The 20,751-nt window shown below is 43.6% G+C and overlaps 1 long non-coding RNA gene across 1 annotated transcript; it reads left to right on the forward strand.

Annotated features, from left to right (window-relative positions):
* The first annotated feature begins 12,836 nt into the window (after window positions 1–12,836).
* On the forward strand, window positions 12,837–17,285 carry LOC147115808 (uncharacterized). Its single transcript, XR_015078686.1, has 2 exons — window positions 12,837–16,072; window positions 16,886–17,285. It is a non-coding gene; the product is annotated as an uncharacterized LOC147115808 (long non-coding RNA).
* The last annotated feature ends 3,466 nt before the right edge of the window (window positions 17,286–20,751 follow it).

A 20,751-nucleotide genomic window follows, 5' to 3' on the forward strand; every position in this document is an offset into this window, starting at 1 on the left:
AATGTGTGCTCCACCTTGGAGAGGCTGGTGGAACACATGAACAGGGGATTTAACGGCGTCAATGATCTCCTCACTCTGCTCTCCTGCAAATCAGTGGGAGTAGAGTTGCCAACTCTGGTTGGAGGCATTTCTGGAGGTTTGATCACGTGACATTCTGACTACGTGACATCTGACTATGTGACGAGGGCGGGAAATTGGGGAAACCGAGGGCGGGAAAAAGGGGAACTGAAGGTGGGGGAGTGATTCCCAGAGGGGAAACCAGAGTGGGAGAACTTTTTATTCCACCAGTAACTAATGGTAACTCACTGAAATTGAACTGATAACTAATAGTAAAGCGGTAACACTCGGTTACCCTCATAACCAACAGTAATACAATAACTTACTGAAAGTCTATATGAAACTGATAGTAATATGTGTAATGCCCCGATATCCAACCTGTAACTAGTAGTAATCCTGTAACCCACTGATATTCACCCTGAAACCGTAGCCAAATTCTCTCTGCACTGCACAAAGTGCGGTCAGGCTCGCCAGTTGGTCACTTTTAACAGGCCTGATCTCTCTCCCTATCACCGTGGACTCTGGTTTGGACTTTGGTTGCATGTGGAGGTAACAACTCTGAACTGGGAGCCTCAGTCAGTACTGATCTGTACTTGGGCTTCACACGTCAATATCAGGCGACACAGACCAACCTGAACCAGCTCGCGAGATCGCACAAAGGGCAGCAGGCTGAGTGTTTGGGGCACTTCGTCCTAAACCCAACTCAGCACCAGCATTTCTTAGCCACTCCCTGAGCTCAGACTCAATAAAGGAAAGTTTTCATAGAATTATAGAAATTACAGCCCAGAGGAGGCTATTCAGCCATCAGTGCTGGTGCTTTCTCCTGTAACCCCATTCCACCCCCCCCCACCAAAAAAAAATATCTTTTTATGTTCCTCCTTTTCAAATATATATCTCAATCCCGTTAAAATTACGTTTTAGTCTCTACCTCAGTAACCACATGTGGTGAAGTATCCCATGCTCTAATAGCCCTCAGTTCAAGAACTTTCCTCCTCCCTTCCCCTTTGTTTCTTCCAGTGAGAATACCTGTTTTCCGTTCCCTTCTTCCCCATTCACCTATCAATGGAAATAATCTTTCACTATTTACCCACAGTAAGGTCTCCAGCTTTCACTCGCCCTTTACTGGCTGCTGATCTCTCAGTACCGCTCCCACTCACCACCTTGCTGCTGCTGCTCCAAGCTCCATGGGAAATGCTGGTACCCATGGAAGCATAACCCAGAGAGAAATCATTGTCTTAGAAAGGAAGAAGAGAAAATTGGCAAGCGGATGGGATGAAGAAGATTTGTTAGAGCTGGTTGTAGAGCCACATTAGATAGTAGATTTGGAATAGACTATCACCCTTAAACTGAACTGTTACACGTGAGTTTGTCTTGTTATAATTACTAAAAGTGATGGTAAAGGTTTCATTTACCATCACAAAAGATATCCACTTGCAGATACTTCCAACAGATCTTCAGCATTTCCAATTCTAGCCATTGATCTACAGACTTCAGGCTTCAATATCTGTCATTCTGTGGAAAAAACCATGATGCAGACACATTTGAATATCGCAAGAAAAATATTAAAGATTTTGAAACATATGTATAAAGTGTCAGGTAGCTGTCCATTATTTTGCACAAGGTGGAGTTTTATATGAGGCAAGATCTGAATCTATTCTCCTGATTGGAAAATGTTGGACTTGTAAACATAACTTTTGGACAGGACAAATCTACCAAATTATAAATATTATTACTGGATTTCAAGCCAAGTGAATGAAATATGATCAAAGCCCATCTACCATGCTAAGGCAACATGCGTTCATCACTGTTGAGGGTGATTCACTAGCTGTTAGTAAATACTGCAGCTGACTATGATGGTGAAGTATAAACTGTCTTTAATAACGTGAATATTTATACCTGATTTTCTAAGTCTTTGGCTATTTCATTAATTTCCTGATGATGGGCTGTAATTTCCTCGATCCTTTTTAGGCCGAACTTATTTGAACTTTACGATGGTTTCTAAGTTGCTAGCCGACAGCAATTTATGCTGAAATTTCCTTAGAATCTCATTAGCATACACCAGAACATTAAAACCGGCGTAAAACAAACGGAAATCAGGGTAAACAATTGGGGACGGAAAAAAGCATAGAAAATACACAATCTTCCTTCTTTAAGCCCCTCTTTACCTTATTGATGTTTTGAAAATTAAAGTTTGAAGCCATCAAATAATCATTTATGCACACCACGTTTAAGAAAATGCAATTGTGGAAGCTTTTATCTTTTTAATGAAACAGATTCTGATGCCATAAAACAACATTCAAAGATGTAGAAAATACAGTTCCGGTCTCAATGAGGACAAATACATTAAAAAATCACAAAAAAGAATTGGTATAAAACACCAGAAATTGTGACTTTGGGTCCTGCTGCACCTAAAACTTTGGGTGTAAATTTATATCCGTTCAGGACTGGCGCGAATGCAGTAAACACGTGTTCTCTTTATGTGGGGGTGGAACTATGTTAATGAGCTGAGTGGGAATTCAACAGACGTTACTTGGTAGCATGCAAATAGAGAAAATTTGCATGTAGTGGGGTTCTGGCTTATGTCACTTACGCACCAACTTCCTTGGAAAAAAAACCCAGTACAATGCGGCTCATATACCATCGATTCGCCAAAAAGTACAAAAAAGTTCTGGGACAATAATTTTACTGCAAGTAAGCACTCAGATTTTGAGCTAAACAATGGTTTGTCAGTATCTTCGTTTAAGAACAGCCATTTCAATAAACTTGGATGAAGAGAAGACTTTATGTGTAAATGGCATCACAAACTGCACACATGTGGGAAATGAAAGGTATTTAATTGATCCTGTTCAAATAAATGCTTGGATCAAGCTCTACACGGCATTGAATACCACAGCATTCTGAACCTGGAATTACCACATCAAACATGTAAAATAAATCAATGCGATGATGACAGTTTGATTACAGTTAAATGACAGTGCACATGCATGTCAAAATGAGAAGAAATTGAGCAAGGACAAAATACAATTGAATGCTGCCAAATGAATAACTAAATTACAGGAGTTGTTACTTTTGGATCAGAACTGTTCTATATGTTAAGAGTGAATGGCAATGAAATTAATTATATGTTTAAAATTGCTCCACTGTAATTGGTGCATCTTTGAGTCTCTTCATTTATACTCAGTTGTCTTATTTATTAGTTATTCCTAAAATATTAGAATTAATTCGGTAACCTGGAACCTTTAACTGGAATTCCATGGTAAAAAAAATGCATTAGATTTAACAAACTATTTCCCCTCATGTTAAAATTAAATAGAATTTCTCGTGTAAGAGTATCACCATCACCTGGTATCAACAGCATTTCTTGTTTTCAGCCATTAACAAGTTATATTCACAACTGTCTTTCCTGCTTAAGTGCATTTTGACATGACCGCAACCTATCAAGTTATCTTCAAGTGATAATGTGTATGAGCAGTTGCTATTCGAGGAAGCAATTTAATCCAACAGCTTTTAGCTACTTGCTATGGTGCGACTGAATGAGTAACAACCTATACAGTTACATTTTGAGTGCTATCAGAGATATAAACCTAAAAATGATGTTAAGTCAAATCATGAGGGTAACAGCATATTAAAGAACACATACTATGTGGCCAGTATTTAGATGTACTTACTTGATTGTAAAGTAATATTAAACAACAAACAAATGAATGCTGAGATTATTTCCTTTTTCTATAAATTTGGCTGCACAGCACCCGTTTGTCAGGCGCTAACTGACCTACTAAGCCCCAATATGGCTGGCAGGAAGCGCATGCACAGTTCCAGCAGAAGTGCACTGTCCACCATATTAGGAAAGGGGCAAAAAATAGGCATCCTTTGCTCATGCCTGAAGCAGGACTTAGCTCCTTTCCATACCCAAATAATGGGTCCATCGCCTACTTGAGGCCCCCTCTCCAAGATTGGTTTGCCCTGAGGCAGCCGGCTGCACTCAGGGAAACCAGGCCTAGGGATCACCTACCAACCAAGAAGGTAAGTAACTTATGTGAATGTGGAGCGGGGAGGAGCACTCTTGCTCTTCCCAACCACACATTAAAGGAACCAATTGCCGCCGCTCCCAAACCCCGATCCTTGATCTCCTTCACTCCCGACCCACAATTGCCCCCCAACCTTGGTCTCCTCTTCTGAACCCTGATCCGATCAGCCCCCACGATTGCCAGACCCCTGACCACAGCCCTTTCCCCGGCCTGACACGATCCTAGATCCAACCCCGGAACCCGACCTCCAGGTCCACTAACTTAAGGGCCGTTGTGATGCTAGCAGTGGCCCAATATAGCCCAACTCTTCATCGGTGGGCTGCGATGCCATGTTGGCTTCATTATAATGAGGCCTGAGGCCCAATATCTGGAGAGCCTTGTACCTCATCATTCAGGGTGTATTCCCTTCACATCGCCCCCTACCCACCCACACCCACCACCCAAAAATGGCCGGTCCAGATCACTAAATGCCTGAACTATTGCTCCATTGAGTAAAATGAGGTAAAATGTGTATATCCGCAAATCTAGTATAGGAGAACTGTATAGTTAAAAAAACTAAATAACACCATTTAAAGAAGCACTGCACCAAATCTATACTCAGAGATACAGAAAAAAATTATAAAGTTCACTTCGAATGAAAATGTACTTGATGCAGTCACACAGTTCCAATCTACCAAACTTCTTATTCTCTTTTGTTATACTGTATTTAATCACTAATGAATGGGACAAATGACAAATAGTGCATCACAATATCCTGCAACAAATCCCATGATTTACACGTGTAACACAATTTACTGCCTGAGTACTGTAAATTTGCATTAAAAGTCCCAGAGCAGAAGCCATGGAGACGTTAGTCTCTGAGCAGAACTGACTATAACAAATAACTTGTTCTACTGATGAAGCGCAACATTTAAATATAAAATCCTGATTCAAGCATAAAATGCTACCTAATTATTCAGTTTTATTGCACAGCATGCTAATATAATTAATCCACTGCCAACTTTCACCTAGATGAGTCTAACCACTTGTGTAAGATATCTCTTTTGTAAATGTGTTCTATTTTTTTTTTAAACTGAATTGTGGAACGAAGACTATGCTGCAAATATTTGCAAATTGTCTACTTTTATCTGGAGTTTAAGGAATCCTGATCTTATAACAATCTTTACAAACTTGACATTTCTTGCAAAGAAATCAGTATTCAATTTTACGGATTTATAATCAGAAAAGCCCAAGTTCCATATTTTTAACGGCAAAATGATTCATTTTTTAATTTACTATTTCCCAATAAAGTAGGCAATGTTCACACCATGGGGGTGATTTTTAACAGGCACTTAAGAATAAAACCAGACGGGCCACTCGGCATTGACCGAGGCATCAGATTTGGAGAAAGGCACACCCAGCCCAGTCGACCCTGCAAAGTGCTCCTCACTAACATCTGAGGACTTGTGCCAAAATTGCGAGAGCTGTCCCACAGACTAACCAAGCAACAGCCTAACATTGCCATTCTCACAGAATCATACTTATTAGCCAACGTCCCAGACTCCTCCATCACCATCCCAGGGTATGTCCTGTCCCACTGGCAGGACAGACCCACCAGAGATGACAGCACAGTGGTATACAGTCGGGAAGGTAGTGGCCCTCGGAGTCCTCAACATTGACTCCAGACCCCATGAAGTCTCATGGCTTCAGGTCAAACATGGGCAATGAAACCTCCTGCAGATTATCACCTACCGCCCTGTAGGGGGTGGTGTGTGTGTGGTCAGCTTCACCTCTGACTCCTTTGAGCAGTTCGAATCGCTCCCACTCCCTTTTGTTCTAGACTTTGGACTTATTTAGGGGTCGTAATAAAACTTGCAACAGACACCTGGGTTAATCAAAAGAATTCAGATCTTTATTTTGAGACAGGAAAATATACAATACAATAAAACTTACACTTTAAAAGGGTGGGGAACACACGGAATAAGCGAGGGAGAATTACAATGTACAAAATCCCTTTCCCTCCCAACCCCACTACACTAACTAGACTGGAATCCAGAGGACCAGGAAATGCTCACCAAAAACAACTTTCTTGACAGTTGTAGAGGTTCACAATTTCGGGGTTCTCTTTAGTTGTGGCGGTTGGGGCCTGCCGTACCTCGGACATGGTAGAAGACTGCACCTGCGTTGGGTCTTCAGTTGGGTTGAGTCCACTGATGCGGTTAGTCGCTCTGTTGGATCTATCGGGTAAGTACTCAATTTTCTTTGGTTAGGGCTAGTGTTAGAGTCTTTTGTGTCCAAATCTTACCCAGGGGTAAGTTAGATTAGCCTGTAGAGTGGAAACAAGTCTTTGGTTTGTGAGTTTTTCGGCGGTTGGTTCCTTGTTGGTCGCAGTGACCCAATATTACCTGGTTGGTGGTAATATTGGCTGGTGTTGGTTTCTGTAGGCCTTCGGTTGCCACAATCTCTGTTTCTTCTTTCTTCCTTCAAGTCTTCGATGATGATCTTTCCCTTGAGCTGGTTGGCTGAACTTGAACTTGGACTGCACTGCTCTCTGTTGTCTCAACTGCTCTCGTCTGTACTGCTCGTTCTTGACTGTATTCTTCCGTTGAACTTGACTGTTGAACTGAAAAGGCAGGCCTCAATTATACTAATTTGGGGCCTGGCTTATCTGACCACCAAATCTCGGTTTCCTTTGTTGAATTTGGCGGGCTCGTTATTTTTAACGTCTTTTAAAACTCTAACGAGCTTCGGGGATGGCCCATCCAAACTTAACGAGTTTAGGGGATGGCTCAGCCAAACTTAATCGGCTTTTAACTGGTTTTGGGATTGCCTTGAAACCAATTTAAAATGCAACACCTTTGTCAATCCTTTTAAATTGACTTTGGACTGTGGTTTGTTTATGGTAGCGGTAGGGCTGATGTTCTTTCTTTTGTATGGCTGGGGACATGTCCTGTTTACTTGATACCTGGCTCTGCGACTTTTGGGCGGGAAAACAGGCTTCATTGTCCTCATGTAAAACTGGGGCGTCCCTGGACATTCCTCAGACAGTCCAATATCCAAACTTCAGGGGCCCACCCCGCCTCCCTGCTGTTCCAGCCTTTTGCAAGTCTGAACATGTCTTTTAAACCAGCCAAATCTTCCTGGGATTTTTATTTTAAATCCCTTTTGCCCAATAACTCTTTAAAACAGTCCAAAAAGGTCTCTTCCTTAAATTAACTCTTTGAAATCCTTCTGTTCTGGCCCAACCACACTTTTACCCCTTTTCCATGTTCCTGCTGTGATGTTCCAAAAATCACCTTAAAATGACTTTTCCTTCTGTTCTGGGGTTGTGCAGAAATTTTTGAACCTTACAGCCCTCCCTCAGCTGATGAATCAGTGCTCCTCCATGTTAAACACCATATGGAAGAAGCACTGAGGGTAGCAAGGGCACAGAATGTACTCTGGGTGGGGGATTTCAATGTCCATCACTGAGAGTGGCTCGGTAGCACCACGACTGACAAAGCTGGCTAAGTCCTGAAGGACATAACTGCCAGACTGGGCCTGCGACAGGTGGTGAGAGAACCAACACGAGGGGAAAAACTTACTTGACCTCATCCTCACCTATCAACCTGTCATAGATGCAGCTGCCCATGACAGTATTGGTAGGATTAACCACCGTATAGTCATTATGGAGATTGATGTAAGAAAAAGGAGACTTATCATCAAGTAACTTTAAAGTAAGCTTTAAGTAACTTATAAACACACTATATACACAAGAGAGGTCTTTACCATGCCTCTGGTAGAAGCCTCTTACAATACTGAACAGACCAGTATTTATACCAGTCCAACAGGAAGTGACATGACAGGAAGTGAGGTATGTACACAGTTCATAGTTCATAGTTCACAGTTCACAGGAAGTGATGACATAACTTCCCGGAAGTTATCATTTTTATCACATTCTTCCCTCCTGCAGGATTAGGAGGCTGTGGTCTACCTTTTGGTCCGCAGCCGCCGAACAAGGAAGAGTCGCACCCGTTTGGATTCCCGTCGTAGAGGGTCGCTGGTCCGCTTACATGCGGTTGGCCATTGGTCAGAGTCTGTGTGGCCTGGATTGCCCTGTGAAGGGTCGGGGAGATCATGGCTTCGAGTACGAGCCCTAATAGGTTCAAAGTCGGACTGCCTCTGTTCAGAGGGAGGTGCAGAGCTGGTCTGTGGCGGATCAGTACTTTCATGCGCGGTACTGGGAGGGTCGCAACCTTGAGCACGGGGTTCTACCGGCACCAAGCTAGTTGGTGGCCGATCAGGATCCTGGAGAGGGGTACCCGATAGGTCCCAAGAGTTTCCTGGTGAAATGCCATCACCCGATGTCCCACTAGGTCCTGGTGGGCAGGGAGCCAGATCCCATAATGATACGGTAGATTCTCGGCCGTCGGAATATCGTATGTTTGCATAGGTGGGGTTGGCATCGGTTAGTTCGACCTCGTCTACAAGAGGGTCATTTTTAGACGTCCGAACGTATCTTCGGAGTAATACAGGTCCAGGAGTAGTTAGCCATGACGGGAGTGATGTCCCATGAGATGAGCGACGCTGGAATCCAAAGAACCGCTCATGAGGTGTAGTATTTGTGGCTGTAGAAAGCAGGGACCGTATAGAGTGCAATGCATCCGGAAGCACTGTTTCCCATTGCTGGTCTGGTAGGCCCCGAGATCTTAAAGCGAGACGTACGGAATTCCAGATGATACCGTTATACCTCTCTACCTGCCCATTTCCAATGGGATGGTATGGTGTTGTTTTGCTTGTAGCAATTCCCCGTTCTGAGAGGTAGTCCTTGAGTTCCCTTGACATAAAGGATGGACCCCGATCTGAGTGAATATAAGCCGGCATGCCACAAAGAGAAAATACCTGCTCAAGGCAGCAGATTACTGTGGACGCCAGCATATTGGAGCAGGGGAAGGCAAACGGAAAATGTGAATATTCGTCGATCATGGTGAGCAAATATGTGTTCCGAGTTGAAGAGGGCACTGGGCCCTTAAAATCGATGCTAAGTCGTTGCATCGGTTGGGTTGCATGTATGAGTATACCATCTGAGGGGCGGAAGAACTGAGGTTTTAATTCTGCACAAAGCCGGCATTCTGAGCATATTTTCTTTACATCTCCAGTGGAAAAAGGGAGATTCCGTGATCGTACGAAATGTAGCATGCGCGTAACGCCAGGATGACACAAACCATTGTGGACATCCATGAGAGTGGAGGATGACATAGTGGAGCAGAATGCCCGTGTGAGGGTGTTCGGGGCCACATTCTCCTTGCCAGGCCGATAGAGAATGGTATAACCAAAAGAGGCCAGTTCCATCCTCCAAAGTTGTATTTTATTATTCTTAATTTTGGTTCGTTTTCGATTATCGAGCATGAAGGCGACTGATCGTTGATCCGTGATCAATGTAAAGTGCTGGCGAGCTAGAAAATGGTTCCACTTCCGTACTGCCTCTATGATGGCTGTGGCTTCTTTCTCAACCGGAGGATAATGTAGCTCGGCACCTTGTAAGGTCCTGGACATAAATGCTACAGGACGACCTTCCTGATTCAGAGTAGCCGAGATCGCCACCTCCGAGGCATCACATTCAACCACGAAAGGGAGATTCTCATCAATGGAGTGAAGAGCCGCTTTCTCCAACTGTTTTTTGAGAAGGTTAAAGGCTGCAACAGCTGCTGTTCCCAGTGGAAATGATCTAGCATGCAGCAAGGGTTGGATTTTGTCCGAAAAATGAGGAATCCATTTAGCGTAGTATGCAAACAGACCGAGAGCCCAACGTAAAGAAGCCGGATTCTTAGGTGACGGGAGCTCTTGGAGCGGGCGAAGTCTTTCTGGGTCTGGCTTAATGATACCATTGCCTACGCAGTAGCCAAGGATGTTGATGGTCGGTTGCGACTCAACAGATTTGGATTCATTCAGGGTCAAATTACAGCGATGGAGGGCATCCCGAAATTTTTGGAGGTTGGAGTCGTGTTCCTGTTGATCGTGACCTGCAATGGTAATGTTATCAAGATAGGGAAAAGTGTCCCTTAGGTTTTCCTGCTTAACCAGGCCATCCATTGCCCGTTGAAAGACAGCCACTCCATTAGTAACCCCGAATGGGAGGTGAAGTAAGATATTAAAAATTGGATTTAATAAGGAAAAACAAACCAGGATTCATCTGTAACACCAATATACAAAATGGAGGGAATAGGTTAATTCGTGCTCCGAGTTGTACAATAGAAGTCTGTAAAAGTTGTATAAACCCAGATAAGGTTTAAACAGGACTATGGGTTAACTGCGGAGAGATTAAAACTGTCAATACAACCCCTTAGAAAGAGGGAGAGATATATGGGTTCGGCCACGCGAGTCGACACCCTTGCACTTAAGGGTTTGTTAAGTGTGAAGCTCAATAGGGTTCTATTCTTTTAACTAACTAAAGTGTTTTTGCTCTGTAGAAATAATTCAAGAGAGAGAGACAGAAAGTCTGCGGATTGCCCGCTTTGGAAAGATCTACTATCTTAGAGAAATACTTAGAAAGACCAAGCCATCTGACAACAGCAAATGGACGATCGTAAAGTAATAAAGTTGAGGCCCCTGGGTCCTGAGAAAGTAACAGGACCAACTGATAACGAAATGTGAGATTTGTAAGCGACTGGAAGAATGGAATGTCATGGTTTTATAATTACAATTTAACTATAATTCTGTATATGTTAATAAGCTTATCCCCGCCTTTAGGGCAGGGCCTTAATTTTTGTATAACTGTGAGAACCTCAAGAGATTCGGTGGAGTTGGAGCCTTGTGTTGGGACGCAAGAGCCATAGCTCCCCAGGCCTGAATAAACCGTTTTTACTTCAATTATTGGGTCTGTCTTTCTTACAACAAGCCAGTGTTGTCGACTGTGTATATCACTCAGTCCACACTTTGGGGGCTTACATCAATTGGCGACGAGGATGGGATTCGCGTTCTGAACCAGACTCTCGGACAGCGTTAACCTAAGACGGGTGAGTATGTTTTAATTACCACCTGTAAAATTAGGGGTTAATCGCTGGCGAGACGGTGAGTCAGAATCGACGTATAAAAGAACTATAAAAAGAAAGACACCCTTAATTGAAGGCGGTTAAAAAGATAGGGATAAGGTGTTCCCTAAGCCGTATAGCGGCAAACCGACGGGGCGGAAAACCCCGGGAGGCAGAAGTCCTCATTTAGCCGTAGGTAGGCGAACCGACGGGGCGGAAAACCCCGGGAGGCAGAGAAGTCCTCATTTAGCCGTAGGTAGGCGAACCGACGGGGCGGAAAACCCTGGGAGGCAGAGAAGTCCTCATTTAGCCGTAGGTAGGCGAACCGACAGGGCGGAAAACCCTGGGAGGCAGAGAAGTCCTCATTTAGCCGTGTGTAGGCGAACCGACAGGGGCGGAAAGACCCCTACCCCGGGGAGGCGGGAAATCCTCTTTATCCGTGAGACGGCGAAATCTCAACAATTGAATGAATGGGTGCACCGTGGTGAGTGAATGAGATAAAACCCTGCGGTCATAAGGAGGTGAGAACGGACAAGGGTGAGGTCTGTCCCCAGCACCTAGCCTGAGCCTGAATTAAGAGGACAGTAGTCCCACGTGACGGCCAGGATCAAGTTGGACGCCGGGAGCTACAGACCCCACAGTACCAAAACCTCGGGACTAAAGGGTTGGTGTGTGTCTAACGAAACGAAGTGACTAATAGAAAGCAAGAAACTAATGAAGGTGACGCTATGGGGCGAACAACGTAGCGTACAAACCTAATTCCTCAACATCGTGAATTATGCGTGAAACATAGCAGTTAGTTATGACTAAGAGGGTGGAAGAAGAATCCTCAAGGGACCTGGATTCTATAACCCGACTCCTGGAAAATAAAAAGAAACAGTGCAGAGAGCCAAAGGCTTGGTGGGGAGGAGCTAAAGATAAAGAGGCAACAGATAATGTAAGGAATTGAAACAGAAGGGAGAGATAAAGAAGGAAAAAGATCTAATTTGCAGGCGAACCAATTTGAAACCCCAGCAAAAAAAAAAAAAAACAAACAAACAGGGATTTGGAAACTAGGGAAAGCTGTTGAGTCAGATTTAAAAAGGAAGGAAAAGATAAACTTAAAGCTTTACCAACATGGAAGTTATTAGCATCTGTACCAAGACAAGTAAAACACGAGATTTGCTGAGTGAAAGGAACCTTAGACATATGCTGAAATTACAATTTGTATAAAAATGTGTGAGTGTGGATGTTTTCCTGATTAGGAATGTTTAAGAGGATTCAATATTCCTTTGTCTGAAAATCTGTCCGTTAAGAAAAAGAAATGTCTGCTGTGTGTTGTAGCTCCACCCACTTCTCTGTGTTAAAGTAAAAGCATTTAACCCCTTTGTCTTGTCGGGGATTTTGGAAGTTTAAGAATGTGCAAATAAGATTGTGCCCTCAGAATGAAAAAAACCTACTACAATTTAAGTTAAGCTGGAGTGTAAAAACTGAGAAGAGCAACAAAAAGTTTGTTTAATGAAAGATTAAGTTTCAGTCTAAGATCTAACCTTGAAGTTATGAGGTAAATTAACCTATTAAAACCAGACTTTCATTGTGGCCACAGTGAAATTCTGGTTGATGTAAATTGGTGTAGTCCGAATTGAATAAGATAACTCCACTCCGCAAGAATATCTGATAGCGGCAGGTCCCTCTACAATATTTAATTGACTATGGTACTGGAAGCCTTATAGAAGGCGGGACTAGAGTTAAACCTTAGAAAGGTATAAGTAGGGAAGGATGAAGTAGTCGACCTAGGATACATAGTGACACAAGGGAAGAGACAAATGCCCAAAAACAGATGGGAGGGGCATTAGGACTGGCTGCGTGCTTTGATTGCTCGCAAGCTTCTAGGGATGGCAGCAGGAAGGGACCGCGCCAGAGAGGGGAGGGGGATCCGAGGATGTTTGTTGATGCATTGGTAGGGGGCCGACAGTGCAAAATGTTAATAGACACAGGAGCCACAATCTCATTGACAGACTTACCCTTACCCCGAACGAAACTTTCAGTTAGTATAGCAGGAATCGGTGGACGAAGAATCAGGGCTTATAAGAGCGAAACAGTCTTACTAGAAATTGGCTATAATAATAATACCTACACAGTTGTGGGTATGTGAGAACACCGAAGGAACAATCCTAGGGATAGATATACTACGAGAAGTAGGAGCTTTAGTCGACCCTAAAGCGAATGAAGTGTACTGGCCCCCAGATTATAAGTCAAACAAACAGGCAGGCCCGGGAAACAAAGTAGAAATGGCCCAGCCTATACAGGATTTGATCAAAGGGGGGTAGCCAAAGGAAAATGTGTAAACCTATATAGATAGTCAGAATGCCTTTGGGGTGGTGTCTGATTACATGATAGCGGGAGTGGGCAGGGATATATGACACCAGGAGAAGACCCGTAAGAGACAAGAATATAATCAAGGAATGAGTAGGAATCTCTCTCCTACCCAAAGAGTCTGTAATAATAAATTAAAGCACACAAGAGGATGGGCAGCTAAACGATCAACTGAGAGAGGGAATCTGACCAATGAAGCCCAAATGTTCATGTTGAATCAAAGTGTGAAACCACAACTGTCTTTCAGTCAGGGATGTTTTTTGGGTTGCGTGAAGTGACGCAATAATGTTTAGCTCCACCTTCAAAAGCCTGCGAAGGAGTTAACCCTTTCCACTGACAGCTGTTTGAGTTCACCAAGTAACAACTTCAGTATTACTGAATAGAATTTAAAGATATTGGACATTATTAAATGTAAATTTCTTAATGTTGAGTTAATATTTCCCCACAGTGATAGAAGGAAAATTAGGATTTGATAAATGGAAGTTATCTTATAAACTAATTGCAGCACCGTCTCAAACGGCAGGGAGGCTGCTTGGGAAGCTGTCCTGTTACCCAAAGATAAATCTGGACAGATAGTTAGAGACATGAGGCCAAAGACCAACAGATTATACGGGATCGAGAACAGGATACACGGGACGACCAGAAGGAGGTCTTAGCAATAGATAGCAAAGTGATAGCAGAAATAATACCAGCCAAACCAGGGCTAGCACCCAGATGGTCAGGACCTTATGAAGTATTAATGAATAATGAGTAAACCAGAGATGGTGCCCTTTTTGACAGAGTGAGGAGTATACTAGAAGATATAAAGAATGGGAAGGGGAGTTACTACATATATCAATGATAGGGCTGTGTATGATGATATTATATGCCATAGTTTGCATCTTCAGGTATGTCTGGGGACAGAGCCACAGAACAAGAAATGAACCAGATGTACAGCATTTTGAACTGATAAAATGTATAAGAGCAGAATAATTCTAACTGGCTGGTGACGACCAGCCCCCTTTTTGTAATTACAGGAACATTGGACGTCCGGAATGAGATGGAGCGTCCTCGCCTTGATTCTAGGGATAAATATAAGTATTGCCATTATCAAGGGGGATTAGTAATAAGGAGAACACAGGATGAGGTGTATTTTAGTGTAGCACATAGAGTTACTAAGCTTGCCATTAATATGAGTACTTTTGAGATACAAAACAAACCTGGAACTCCCTGTGGGTAAAACAATTAGAGGATCCACAGGAAAAATCTATCTTACAAAGATGTAAGAAACGGGGAGTATTGGAAACGACCGGAGCAGGGTATGCGGCCGGGTTAGCAACAGTTAATAGCTTGGACATAGAAGGAGTAAACGAAGGAGTAGAAGAATTACAAGCAAAAATAGAGAAGTTACTAAAACAAGCTACTGGAAATAGCCGGCAATTGACACTGGCAGGGAAACCAAACAATAATGCAATTGTCGGGGGTGGAAGAGATAGTAGCCCCCCATGCAGAAACAATCAATACAATTATTGATAGACTTAATAATGCTTCTCACTAAACCGATAAGGAACTAATATGTGCCACGTAGGGCTCATGGATATTGTCGAATGCTCAGCATAACATGAGGCAAATAAATAATGAACAGATCCCTGATTGGATTACTAATAAGGATCTGGAACCTTGGATTGACACAAATAAAAGCCTATGTAAGGAATGTAAAATGGGACAAGTACACCGGGCAGGCGATTGTCTGACCCCATGGACTAAGATGATTGGCTTTGTACTGGCCATCCCACAATTCCCAGAAGGGGGACAACTTCGATACGACGTGATTAATATATGAGAAGTACAAAGGGAAAGTGGGTTAAATGTCATGATGTCCCTACCAAGACACTTTGGGAAAGGGATGAAGATAATAAACAGAAGAATGAAACCTAAAGGGGGGTGGTAGTGGACGGGTGCCACCACAAGGGAAGGACATGGGTGTGCACACACCCCCCCACCGAGGGAGACACATCCGAGTACGGATTTACGAAAATTACCAATTGCACCCTCGAGGTTCACCCAAGGGGATACACTGGACCTGGGTAGCATCAAGGAACAATGGGACCTGTTGTGTCACCACAATTGAACAGAAATATGAATATCAAGATATGGCTTATACCATTCCCCAACCAAACCGTTGTTTTGGTCTAAAGATACCTACACAGATAGGAAAACCTGGTCATTTGATAATATGGGACTTACTAAAAAGGGTTGAAACTTATGTCATACCAGAGCCCAAGGCAATTCCTAAGTTAGAGGAAGCTTGGCAGAAGTTACGGCAGGAAACAAAGGAAATTTTAAGTACTATCATAAAATAGAAGAAGGCTTAAAGAAACAACAGAAAGACATTAGTACAACATTAGAGGAAACTCACCCACTTCCTCATATTTTGACAATTGGGGATCAGGATGGTCGGGGACTGTGGGCGCCTCGGTGGTACAAGGCATAATGATATTCCTCTTGATTGTTATTCTGATATATTGTGTATTTTTATTTCTCCAGTGCCTTTGTGCCAGAATGAGTAAGGCCGAAATTGGTGCGGTGAAAGAAGTAGAGCCTGAGGAGGGGCAGGTAGCGATGTTAAGAATGGACAACTCCCCCGCCTCTCCAAGGCAAATGGTGTAAGACGCGATGGGAAGCGACTGAAATTATGTGGGATTAATTGGGCATGGTAATTAAAGACCGGGCCGGCCAACCGTAAGATGGAGGTGGCAGAAGGAGGGTGGCAGAAGGAGGGTGGTGAATGAGGACTGGTGTGTGATGACAGTCTCGAATTGGCACGTCACACACCCCACGTGGGAATGAGGGACAGGCTTGAGCAGGAAAGCCTCAACCATTAGTGTAGGGTCTAAGGGGCCCCGGGAATGGTTACACCGGACGGAGTGCATAAAGGAAAGCCCACCCTAAAGGAAAGACCACCGTAAAGGAAAGACCACCATACCGCAAGGGGGGGGAAGTCGGCCTCCAAATTGATAAGATATATATACATGTATAACCTAAACTGGTAGAAGGCCAGGGAGTGCACGCTCTGGCAGACACCAGGAAGTGGAAATACATGTTGACCTGTTTGGAGCAATTGTCCAAAGGTCAAAAGGGGGGACTGAAGTAAGATATTAAAAATTGGATTTAATAAGGAAAAACAAACCAGGATTCATCTGTAACACCAATATACAAAATGGAGGGAATAGGTTAATTCGTGCTCCGAGTTGTACAATAGAAGTCTGTAAAAGTTGTATAAACCCAGATAAGGTTTAAACAGGACTATGGGTTAACTGCGGAGAGATTAAAACTGTCAATACAACCCCTTAGAAAGAGGGAGAGATATATGGGTTCGGCCACGCGAGTCGACACCCTTGCACTTAAGGGTTTGTTAAGTGTGAAGCTCAATAGGGTTCTATTCTTTTAACTAACTAAAGTGTTTTTGCTCTGTAGAAATAATTCAAGAGAGAGAGACAGAAAGTCTGCGGATTGCCCGCTTTGGAAAGATCTACTATCTTAGAGAAATACTTAGAAAGACCAAGCCATCTGACAACAGCAAATGGACGATCGTAAAGTAATAAAGTTGAGGCCCCTGGGTCCTGAGAAAGTAACAGGACCAACTGATAACGAAATGTGAGATTTGTAAGCGACTGGAAGAATGGAATGTCATGGTTTTATAATTACAATTTAACTATAATTCTGTATATGTTAATAAGCTTATCCCCGCCTTTAGGGCAGGGCCTTAATTTTTGTATAACTGTGAGAACCTCAAGAGATTCGGTGGAGTTGGAGCCTTGTGTTGGGACGCAAGAGCCATAGCTCCCCAGGCCTGAATAAACCGTTTTTACTTCAATTATTGGGTCTGTCTTTCTTACAACAAGCCAGTGTTGTCAACTGTGTATATCACTCAGTCCACACTTTGGGGGCTTACATCAGGAGGCGACGAAATTGGTACAGCCGTCCATTAGCCTCAAAGGCTGTGTACTGCTTATCTGAGACCTTCAAGGGTAACTGATGATAGGCACTTTTTAAATCGTAAGTTGAGAACACTTTGTATTCGGCCAGTTTATTAACCATATCATCAATGCGTGGCAATGGGTAGGCGTCCAAGTCGGTATATTGATTGATGGTTTGCGAATAATCGATGCATAGTCGCTGTTTGTGAGGTTTTAGAGGGTTCTTGACAATGACGACTTGAGCCCGCCAGGGCGACGAACATGGTTCAATGATATCCTCTGCTAGAAGTCGAGAGATTTCAGCCGCAATAAAAGATTGGTCTTCCTGATTAAAGCGCCGCGATTTCGTTATTATCGGTTGGCATTGAGGCGGAATACTGGCAAATAATGAGGGTTCATCAAGTGAAGCTGCTGATAATGCACAAAATGGCAATTTAGACGGTATATTAGAAATAGTAAGTCCGGGTTTGGATCCACCAAACTCAATGGTGAGTTTCTTATGCTGTTTTTGGAAGTCCAGCCCTAAGAGGAGATCACTACATAAGTCCTTGAGCACCGAAAGTCGGGTGGAGGGATACATTCGACCATGAAGTGTCATATCAACAACACAAAAGCCGGAGATTCTGGTATTAAGTGATGACTGGGCCATCGCAATTGCCTGGTCCGATGGGAAGACATGTAGTTTCAATTTCGCAACAATCTGTTCCTTAATGAAACTATCAGTACTTCCTGAGTCAATTAAGGCATCTAAGGTATGCCCTTTAATTGAAATTTTTGTGGCTGCATGAGACAGGTTCTGTGGGCAAGCAGCTGTAATTGGTGTCGTTGCACAGAGAGTGGCTAAAACTCTCGGTGTGCTTCTTCGGGAGAGAGCTCGAGAGGAAGCTTGATAGGTCCTAGCTGGAGCATCTTGATAGGCCCTAATTGGGGCAGTTCGGTAGGCCTTAGCTGGATTGGCCCTCGTAGAGGCCCTTGATAGGCAAACTTTAGCAAAGTGTCCTTTTTTCCCGCAATAACTGCAGATTGCATTGCGAGCAGGGCAGGTTTTCCTAGGGTGAAAAGCATCTCCACAAAAGAAGCATTCCTTCCTAGATTGCCAAGAGGCTGCTAAAGTGGGGTCGTCCTCCTCTTCTTCATCAGAATTATCAGAATTAGATCCCCCATGATAGGGTTCACCTGAGACCGCTTGAATTGTCTGGTTGCAGCTACAGCAGCAGATCGAGATCTGGGCAGCTGATAGAGGTCTGCATTTCTCTTTGCCAAATCCAGTGAACAAGCTAGGTCAAAAGCTTTTTGTAGCTCAAGTGTTTTACTTTCTAGTAGACGCTGGCGTATAAATGGAGAGGCAATCCCGCAGATGAAAGCATCACGAATCATTTCTTGGCGGTACAGCTCAGCTGAGGCTGCCTGAAAGTTACAATCTACGCTGAGCCTGCGAAGTTCTTGCAGGAATTCGTCAATTGATTCCCCTGGCCCTTGTCGGGCTGTGGCCAGTAGATGTCTAGCATAGACCTCATTTGGGGTCTTCGCATACAGTTTCTTAAGTGCCCGAATCACCTCTTCGTAATTATCCCAGTCATCAACATATTCGAACACTTTTGGGGTCACATAATTGACAAGTATCTTCAATTTAGCAGGAGCATCCGCTTTACATTCATCCAGAAAATTCTCAAAAGTACGATACCAATGCTTCCATACCCTGCCAGCTGCTGGTGTATTCGGGTCCAAGTCCAGACGAATAGGTCTAAGGATTTTCTCCATGATGGGTGGTTCCCTGGATCCTTAACTTCCGAGTTTGTCTGAAGGTCTAGTATTTGTCAGTGTAAATTTAAGTTACTTAAATTGATGTAAGAAAAAGGAGACTTACCATCAAGTAACTTTAAAGTAAGCTTTAAGTAACTTATAAACACACTATATACACAAGAGAGGTCTTTACCATGCCTCTGGTAGAAGCCTCTTACAATACTGAACAGACCAGTATTTATACCAGTCCAACAGGAAGTGACATGACAGGAAGTGAGGTATGTACACAGTTCATAGTTCATAGTTCACAGTTCACAGGAAGTGATGACATAACTTCCCGGAAGTTATCATTTTTATCACAGAGATGAAGTCCCACCTTCAAACTGAGGAAACTCTCCATTGTGTTGTGTGGCATTACCACTGTGCTAAATGGGATAGATTCAGAACAGATCTAGCTGATCAAAACTGGGCATCCATGAGACATTGTGGGTAATCAGCAGCAGCAAAATTGTATTCCACCACAATCTGTAATCTCATGGCTTGGCATAGCCCTCATTCTACCATTACCATCAAACCAAGCGCCCATCCTGGTATAATGAGGAGTGTAGAAGAGCATGTCAAGAGCAGCACCAGGTTTATCTGAAAATGAGGTAAAGCTATAACACAGGACTACAGGCAATCTAAACAGCAGAAGAAGCTTGCTATAGACAGAGCTGAGCAATCCCACACCAATGGATCAGATCAAAGCTCTGCAGTCCTGCCACATCCAGCCATAAGTGGTGGTGGACAATTAAATAACTATCAGGAGGAGGAGGCTCCATGAACAGCTCCATCCTCAACAATGGCAGAGCCCAGCATGTGAGTACAAAAGACAAGGCTGAAGTTATTACAACCATCTTCAGCGAGAATGATCCATTTCGGCCCCCTCCTGTAGACCCCACCATCACAGATGCCAGTCTTCAGCCAATTCAATTTACTCCACGTGATACCAAGAGCGCATTGGATACAACAAAGGCTATGGGCTCCAACAAGATCCCGGATTTAGTGCTGAAGACTTGTACTCCGGAACGAGCCGTTCCTCCAGCCAAGCTGTTCCAGTACAGCTACAATACTGGCATCTACCCGACAAAGTGGAAAATTGCCCAGGTATGTCCTGTCCACAAAAAGCAGAACAAATCCAATCCAAAGTGATGGAAGGGGTCATCAACAGTGCTATCAAGTGACACTTACTCACCAGTAAGCTGCTCACTGATGCTCAGTTTGGGCTCCACCAGGACCATTCAGCTCCAGACCTCATTACAGCCTTGGTTCAATCATGGACAAAAGAGCTGAATTCCAGAGGTGAGGTGAGAGTGGCTGCCCTAGACATCAAGGTAGTGGATGTGGCACCAAGGAGCCCTAGTAAAATTGAAGTCAATGGGGATCTGGGGAAAACTCCACTGGCTGGAGTCCTACCTAGCACAAAGGAAGATGATTGTGATTGTTGAAGGCCAATCATCTCAGCCCCAGGACATCACTGCAGGAGTTCCTCAGAGCAGTTTCATAGGCCCAACCATCTCCAGCTGCTTCATCAATGATATTTCCTCTATGATAAGGTTAGAAGTGCGGATGTTCACTGAT

Source organism: Somniosus microcephalus, chromosome 6 (genome assembly GCF_052327205.1).
Source record: "Somniosus microcephalus isolate GS21.2 chromosome 6, FLI_Smic_1.0, whole genome shotgun sequence".
In the NCBI taxonomy this organism is placed as follows: Eukaryota; Metazoa; Chordata; class Chondrichthyes; order Squaliformes; family Somniosidae; genus Somniosus; species Somniosus microcephalus.